We start from the raw sequence: 7,087 nt of genomic DNA on the forward strand, positions 1-7,087 counted from the left end.
TGTTGAAAAACTTTTTGTTATTGGTTGGACTTCTTGGACATGGATTTTTCTCCACTTATAACTTATTGTTCTATCTCCTTGAAAAGATAATATTCTTGGTTCCGATTTAGGACTTTGGCTTCTTTGTAAAATTGATTTGTCTTGAATCTGGATATTTGTTTTTTGTATTATTGAAAACTCAATTATTTTTGGATAAATCACCTGAAAACTTTTTAAAATATCTCTGTTATTTCAATGAACTCAATTCTAGTAAACAATTTTGAATGATGTGTATTAGATGGAGCATTTGAAATTTGATAGGTGATAGAATACGGTATATTACCCTCTTTCATCAGCCTTTTTTCTTTGAAGCTCTGATACACGTCAAATCTCGGCTGAAATCTCGATTTGCCAAGTTGTAGGCAATTCTTGGATAAATTACTCTTACAATTTTCTCTGCACAAAAATTCTCTGAGATTGTTCCCAATATAATCTTGAAGGTTACTCATTCGTTTATCACATATAGCAATATCAATAGGTGGGTCTATTCCTTCTTTAAAAGTAGCTTTTATCATAATCTGGATTGCTCCGATATAAATCCAGGACATGGTTCATGCTACTTCTATCTTGAATTTTTTTAATTCTTCCTTAATTTACTCATAAAGAATTAATTGTATCTTCATTCTATTTCCTGTAAGTTCCATTGAGATTGTCATTTTCCTTCTAGAAAATTTATAGATTAAATGATGTTTCATGTTTCTTATGCCAAGATTTCCTAATAACTTTTCTACATGTCCTATAGAGAATCCTTAATATCTTTGTTGGTTAGGAATTTGTCTCATGATCTTTTGGACTATTTTATGGGATATTGTTGTCTGACTAAAGAAACAGACAAGTCTTCATGTGTTTCGTGTCAAAACCCTTCATCTTCAGTCAGATTCTGATTCTGTTCCATCAAATTCTTCAAGACTCCAGACTTTTTCTTCTTCATATATACTTTGGGCTGAGGCAATATCCTCAAACTGATATACTTGAACAAGATCTTTGTAATCAACTGCTTCTTCAATATCCAGGGTCGGATCGAAGCATTTTATTCTTTTTTTTTATTTTCTGGACAGTTGGTCAAGATGTGACATCTTGCTCCACATGTTCAACAATTACAATTTTTAAAACTTTCATTAGCTCGGTTGTGAGCTCTTCTGAAAGTTTTCTTCGTAGGTGTTCTTCCCGTGCTTCGAGATATGATTGAAGCTTGGGCTGACATCCTACTTCTTGATGGTCCACTTATTTGCCTAGATTTATAAGATATGGCATTTTTCTTGGACCATACTGATCTTGGTTTCTAAGAAATTTTTTCACTTCTTCCACTTCTGGCATAATGATGAGATTTAAAATTCTTCATTTTCTTCCTTTGTGGCTTACTTTCAATAATTGTTAGAAGATCATTTTCTTTACAACACAAAGGAGTACGTTTGTTAATACCTCTTAATCGTTTGTAATTCTTTTGTAATGCTATCATATGAAACAATTCTGCTAATTAAGAGACTCCTCGTGCCAAAATATCCGGATTGCCAGTGACATATTCCCTAATTAGCATTTATTTCCACGGACTTGGCATTTTAGCAAAGAAAAGTTGCATTGCTATATTTTCTTCAACCCCCATCTATTTTTAGTGAATAATATAATATATTCATCCACTAAATAGATATCATATAATTCAAGACTATACATAGCTTGAGTATATTTCTTTTTCTTCTCCATGTCTTGACTGTTAAAATAGTTTGTGTCTATAAATTATGCTTTAAATAGGGTAGCCATTTTTTCGGCTATCTCACTAAGAGATTCTCCGGTTAGGACGGACTCTTTGGTTTCTACCAAAGTCATGTCCCATGTAATTTTCACCGATCCCATAAGACCCAATTCTAAAAGTTTAATGAATCAATTTATGTTGAGATCATGTGTTCCTACTGCAATTCTCATAACCGATGTCCAATTATCTATGGGATCTTCTCTGTTTTTGAAATCTAATACATCAAGGTTAAGAATAAGCCCATAAGGATGAATAAGTTCTAAAACAGAATTTCCACAGGGTGTCTGGTGCAAGAGAATTTGACTTCTCTTTGACCTGGTCCCCGCTGGTTGTGCTTCTCCACCAACATGGAAATCTGTTTGGGGTCTTCTCATATTTGTATCACGAGATCTCATGCTTTCCCTTGATGGTTAGTGAGAAGATGACCAGGTTATTGGTGGTGGTTCGCCCCCAGTTTTGTTCATCTTTAGATATATGACTCTAATATTTGCAAGAGATTCTACAAGGTCTTGGAGATCTTCTAGACCAATCTTTTCAAAATTTTCATCAGATAATTTCTTATTTGATACATTTTTTATTAGATTTATCATTTCTTCTTTGTCGGTTAAAGGTTTTGGCATCTTCTTGGCCGTCCCTTTTTGATGTAATAAGGGTTCAATACTAAGAGATGGTGGTAACCTTCATACCCAAGTCCTTTTTACTAGAACTTGTTTGTTGTTCTAGAGTTTGGATTCTTGTTTGAGTATCTTTTAGTATTACAAGAATTTATTCTTGTTTTTCAAGGATTTTTTCAACCTTTTGTGGTACATAATACATTATATCACCGTAATTATGTACCGTCTTTTGAATTTCTCTAAGATCTCTAGAGATTTTAACAAGGGTATTTTTGTTATTTTTATTATTTTAGGAAGTTTAAACAATGGTTTTTGGGTGTAAGGAGTTAGGGTAAATTTATGTTTTGTTTTGAAGATTTATCTCCAATTTACCCAAAAAAATTCCGACATATTGAAGTAATTAATGTTACAGACGACTGCGATTATGATACCCTTGTCCCACATCTTAAAAATCAAAAATTTAAAATGAGTTTATAATGGCTTACAATGGACTTCTATAGCAATTTTGGTTAATCATTTTCGTAAAAGCGAGGACGAATACGAAGTAGTTGCTATAGGGGCTCATTGTGCAGTCACGCAGGCACTGGCCCGAGCTCGGGGCGTGACAACGATCTTGATAGTATTGAACTTATGATACTTGTATTTTGCATATATTCCTTGCTCTTGCACTACTTATTTATTAATTGGGAGATGTGATGCTAGGACATAATCCTAAAAATACATCTAAGGTGGATGTTTAACAATATGTGTTTGGTCGATAATTTTTTTTGGTGGACCTTAGTTGTGAGGAGAAATAACCACGTTTATATGTATTTTTGAGACATTACTCTAAAGGTATATAACATGCAATTTCCCTTCCTTAACATGACTTTAGCCTCAACAAAATTCACGTCGTCTATAAAAATCAAATGTTGTGACCAATTAGCATCGTCTTCAAAAAAATTTCCCCAACATCCTGGTTTTGTCTTGTTCATTAGGCATAACATCTGAAACTCTAAGATAAATGTGGGGGATGTTTAGGTCGTAGGCTATATATGACTGTCTTGAGTAATTCATTAACGTCTCAAATATGAATTGTCGATTCATCGACTGAATTTCCTGGTTGGAATCCGGCCACCGGAGATGCCCAAGACTATATATGGTCTATGAACACATCAATGCTTGGAATCTGGGCTGTTGAAGTGAACATGCATTTGGGGTGGTATTTAATTTTTAGATGTTTGATTCAAGGCTCGACTTAATTCGTACTTGATAAAATATCACTAACCAGGTTGCATGTTTTGTCATCGAACATATTTAGTTCTGAGATTAAAATCACATTGTAAATTTATTGATTTCCGCTTAAATTCTGTATTTATTTAAAGTATATATAGGAATCTCTCTCTTTTTTGCGATCAAAACTTGGTTAATTTGATGTAATTAATTTAAAAAGAAACATGTAATTTATAGATAGGGTTCGAGCTTTCCCATAATATACGCTATGATTTTACTTCAAGATTATTGTATCCTCTTTATAAATCAAACCCTAGATATATAATATATCAAATTGAAGGTTCACCCGAATATGTATTGCATGATATTCACGAATGAACTGCTAATGCATAATGAACTTCTTAAACAAAATTAGCTAAACATTGGCCACACTTGAATATCTTACACAAAGATTTCTGTGATATTCTCAAGATTTATTAACCTTCAATCCCGAAATTGATCTACTCGAGGCTAATTCACAGAATTATACGTAACATATCACACACACCCTTATATATTTTAGGTACCAAACGAGATAGGAGCTTCTACTTAAGACTTGATTTTAGAATCCGATGCCACGTTATCCTCACCGGTAACTTCACCGGTCGCACTTGGAGGAACCCTAGCATCATCTTTCTCATTAGAAAAGCAATGCACACAGGAATTGGGCCCGCCAGGAACGACCCGATCAATATCGGTAAGCAGCCTACGGATCTTGTTCGGATGAGTATTCGAATGGGACTCGACAATGGATCCAACTATTAATATACAAAGAAATAGGAGAAGTTTGAGCTTCATGATCACAGATTTCACCTGAAAAAGGAAATCAATAAATAAATAAAATAACTAAGTGTGCCAAGTTTGAAACAAATTAAAATATATATTGTGCCACAAAATCATATACCAGGTTCAGTTTTGTTTGCTTCTCTGGTTACTCAAATCTGTTGATTACGAATAATAAGGGAGAGATGCCTCTCAAGTTTCAATTATATATATAGAGGAGGGAAATTTAATTTAGGAGGAAAAAAATAAAAATATTGGAAAATGCTTTACTAATAGACACATGTTGACTATGAACACTAAGATTAAAGCATATTCCTTTTTGTTTCTTCCACAAACTAAAAGAAATACTGCCCTTTTTCAAAGCTTTTTTTAAGGAGAAGAAAAACATACTCATTTATTTTGTGTTCGCACTCGAAAAATAGGAAAAAAAATACAAGTTTATTCTTGTAAATCGATATGTTTTGAGTTTTAGTCTTGTAACTTGTCAATGTGAAACTACTAAATAAACTAAATGTAGCTTATTTGACACCAATGCTTTCTTACATAACTCATATAACGAGAATATAAACTATATTTTACACATTAATATATATCTAAGCAAAAACAAAAGGAAAATCAAGTTTTTTTCCTCCCATTTTGAAATATTGAGTGTCATTTTTTTTATTTTTTCCTTTGTTTTTTGTTTATATTTATTTTAATGTATGTAATATAGGTTTATTTTCATTACATGAGCTACAAAAGAGAGAATAAATATCAAATAAACAAGATTCGATAGATTTATTGGCTTCTGGCAAACAAAATCAAAACCAAAAATAATCTAAGTTATTGGATGAAAGTCGAACATTGATAAATTACATTACTAAAACCCAAAACATATCAACGTATATGACTAAAGTTCCAATTTTTCTCGAAAAACTTATTGTAATAAATGTTTTGATGATCGCCCATAAGTACTGACTCAATAATTCAAACACTTTTTTTTTCCGATCATTTTAAAAAAATTGTTAATTTATAGATTAGTTATTTAACTATAAAAAGCATAAGATAAAGACAATTTATTCCCCAGTTCTTTATTTAATTCATTTAGTTTCCATAATGTATATTAAGAAATAAAGTCTACCATTACACCATTGTCTCATCTTGGTACTGCAGGCTAGATGCTATGTATTTTGTTAGGCCATGGGATGCTCGTGGCATAATGTATAATGAACCATATGCCAATATATTCGTCATATATTTTGTGTATTAATTAAATTTATTTTATATATATACTCCCCCGTTCATTATTTTTAATAATTGAAAAAATAAATTTACATTTTTTTTATTTTACCCTTATTTAATGAGTGCTTTAATATTATATAGAAATTGTTGAATGCAGATGATATATTTAACGAATAGAGATAAATTATTTCAAAAATAGAGAAAATAATACTAAATATAGACACATGACTATATTTTGGGGCCGGGTTTATTATTAAAAAAAATGCAATATTTATATTTGGGACGGAAGGAGTAATATTTTTTAGTATTAATTATTTATCTATTAAAAAATGTAAGTATTATATATTCAACGTAAGAACTTTGAAATGATTTTTTATAAAATCTTTTGTTAACTAAATATAATAAATTTTAGTCTCATGAAAAATTATAATAAATATTTAAATAGGATAAATTTGTTTTTTCAACTGTTATGGTACGGTGTTAATAATAATTTTTTAATTTAATTTCAATCATATGGTAGTTTAAACTTGTATAAGATTGAAACAATCCAATCCCCTTACAATCCCATTATATGATAATTGATTTTTTTTAATATTAAATATTATAGAAAATTATGAAGAGGGATAATTTTCATCGCTCACAAAACATATCATAACACCAAATTTTATACACACACACACACACACACACACACACACACACACACACATATATGTATATATGTATATATATATATATATATTGCGTACTGAGTAAACCTTTGGACTAACATAATAGTCTGCTAACCACGTTAATCAGAAAAATCACACTGAACAAGCTCTGTGTGAGAGAATCACCCGAGAAAATGTTGACAAGAAGAATCATATATACTCGTGATTATTGACTAAACGTTCACTTAATCTATTAACTCGAAAAATTTTGAGAGAGATGAATATATTTTATTGATCGGTGGTGTAGGGTTTTTAATAAGACTCTTTGACTAAATATTTTATAAGTTTTTTTGGAGCTAGCTCTCAAATTCATGTTAAAAGATTTTTTTATATATCTAACTGAAAATAAGTAGTAAAACACAGATGAAATAAGTTACTGTGGCTGGAAATTGTCTTAATTTTTCCAAAACATCTAATTTGCTTTAAATAGATTATTTCTCTTACCTTAATAAGATCTTATCAGACAAAATTTACCCAATACTTATAGATATTCAATACATCCATAAATATCTTTTAACACGTACGTTTGCAACAAGTTTCTTTTCCTTTATCCTCAACTTATAATTATTGGCATATTTTGTAAGATGTTAAACAATTCCAATGATGGTTGCATTTTTCAATACATATTTTTACGTAAAATCAGATTTTTTGGTACTATATATCTTCCTATTTGTAATTTTGCTTCTGTGTGTTATCAAATTTTAGTCACCTTACGCTCT

General features: G+C 30.7%; 1 long non-coding RNA gene across 1 annotated transcript; it reads right to left on the reverse strand.

Annotated features, from left to right (window-relative positions):
- Window positions 1-3,958: 3,958 nt before the first annotated feature.
- Window positions 3,959-4,593, reverse strand: LOC140985438 (uncharacterized). Its single transcript, XR_012176759.1, has 2 exons — window positions 4,559-4,593; window positions 3,959-4,467 (listed from the first exon to the last, which is right to left on the reverse strand). It is a non-coding gene; the product is annotated as an uncharacterized lncRNA (long non-coding RNA).
- Between the last annotated feature and the right edge of the window lie 2,494 nt (window positions 4,594-7,087).

This window comes from Primulina huaijiensis, chromosome 9, assembly GCF_012295235.1.
Source record: "Primulina huaijiensis isolate GDHJ02 chromosome 9, ASM1229523v2, whole genome shotgun sequence".
In the NCBI taxonomy this organism is placed as follows: Eukaryota; Viridiplantae; Streptophyta; class Magnoliopsida; order Lamiales; family Gesneriaceae; genus Primulina; species Primulina huaijiensis.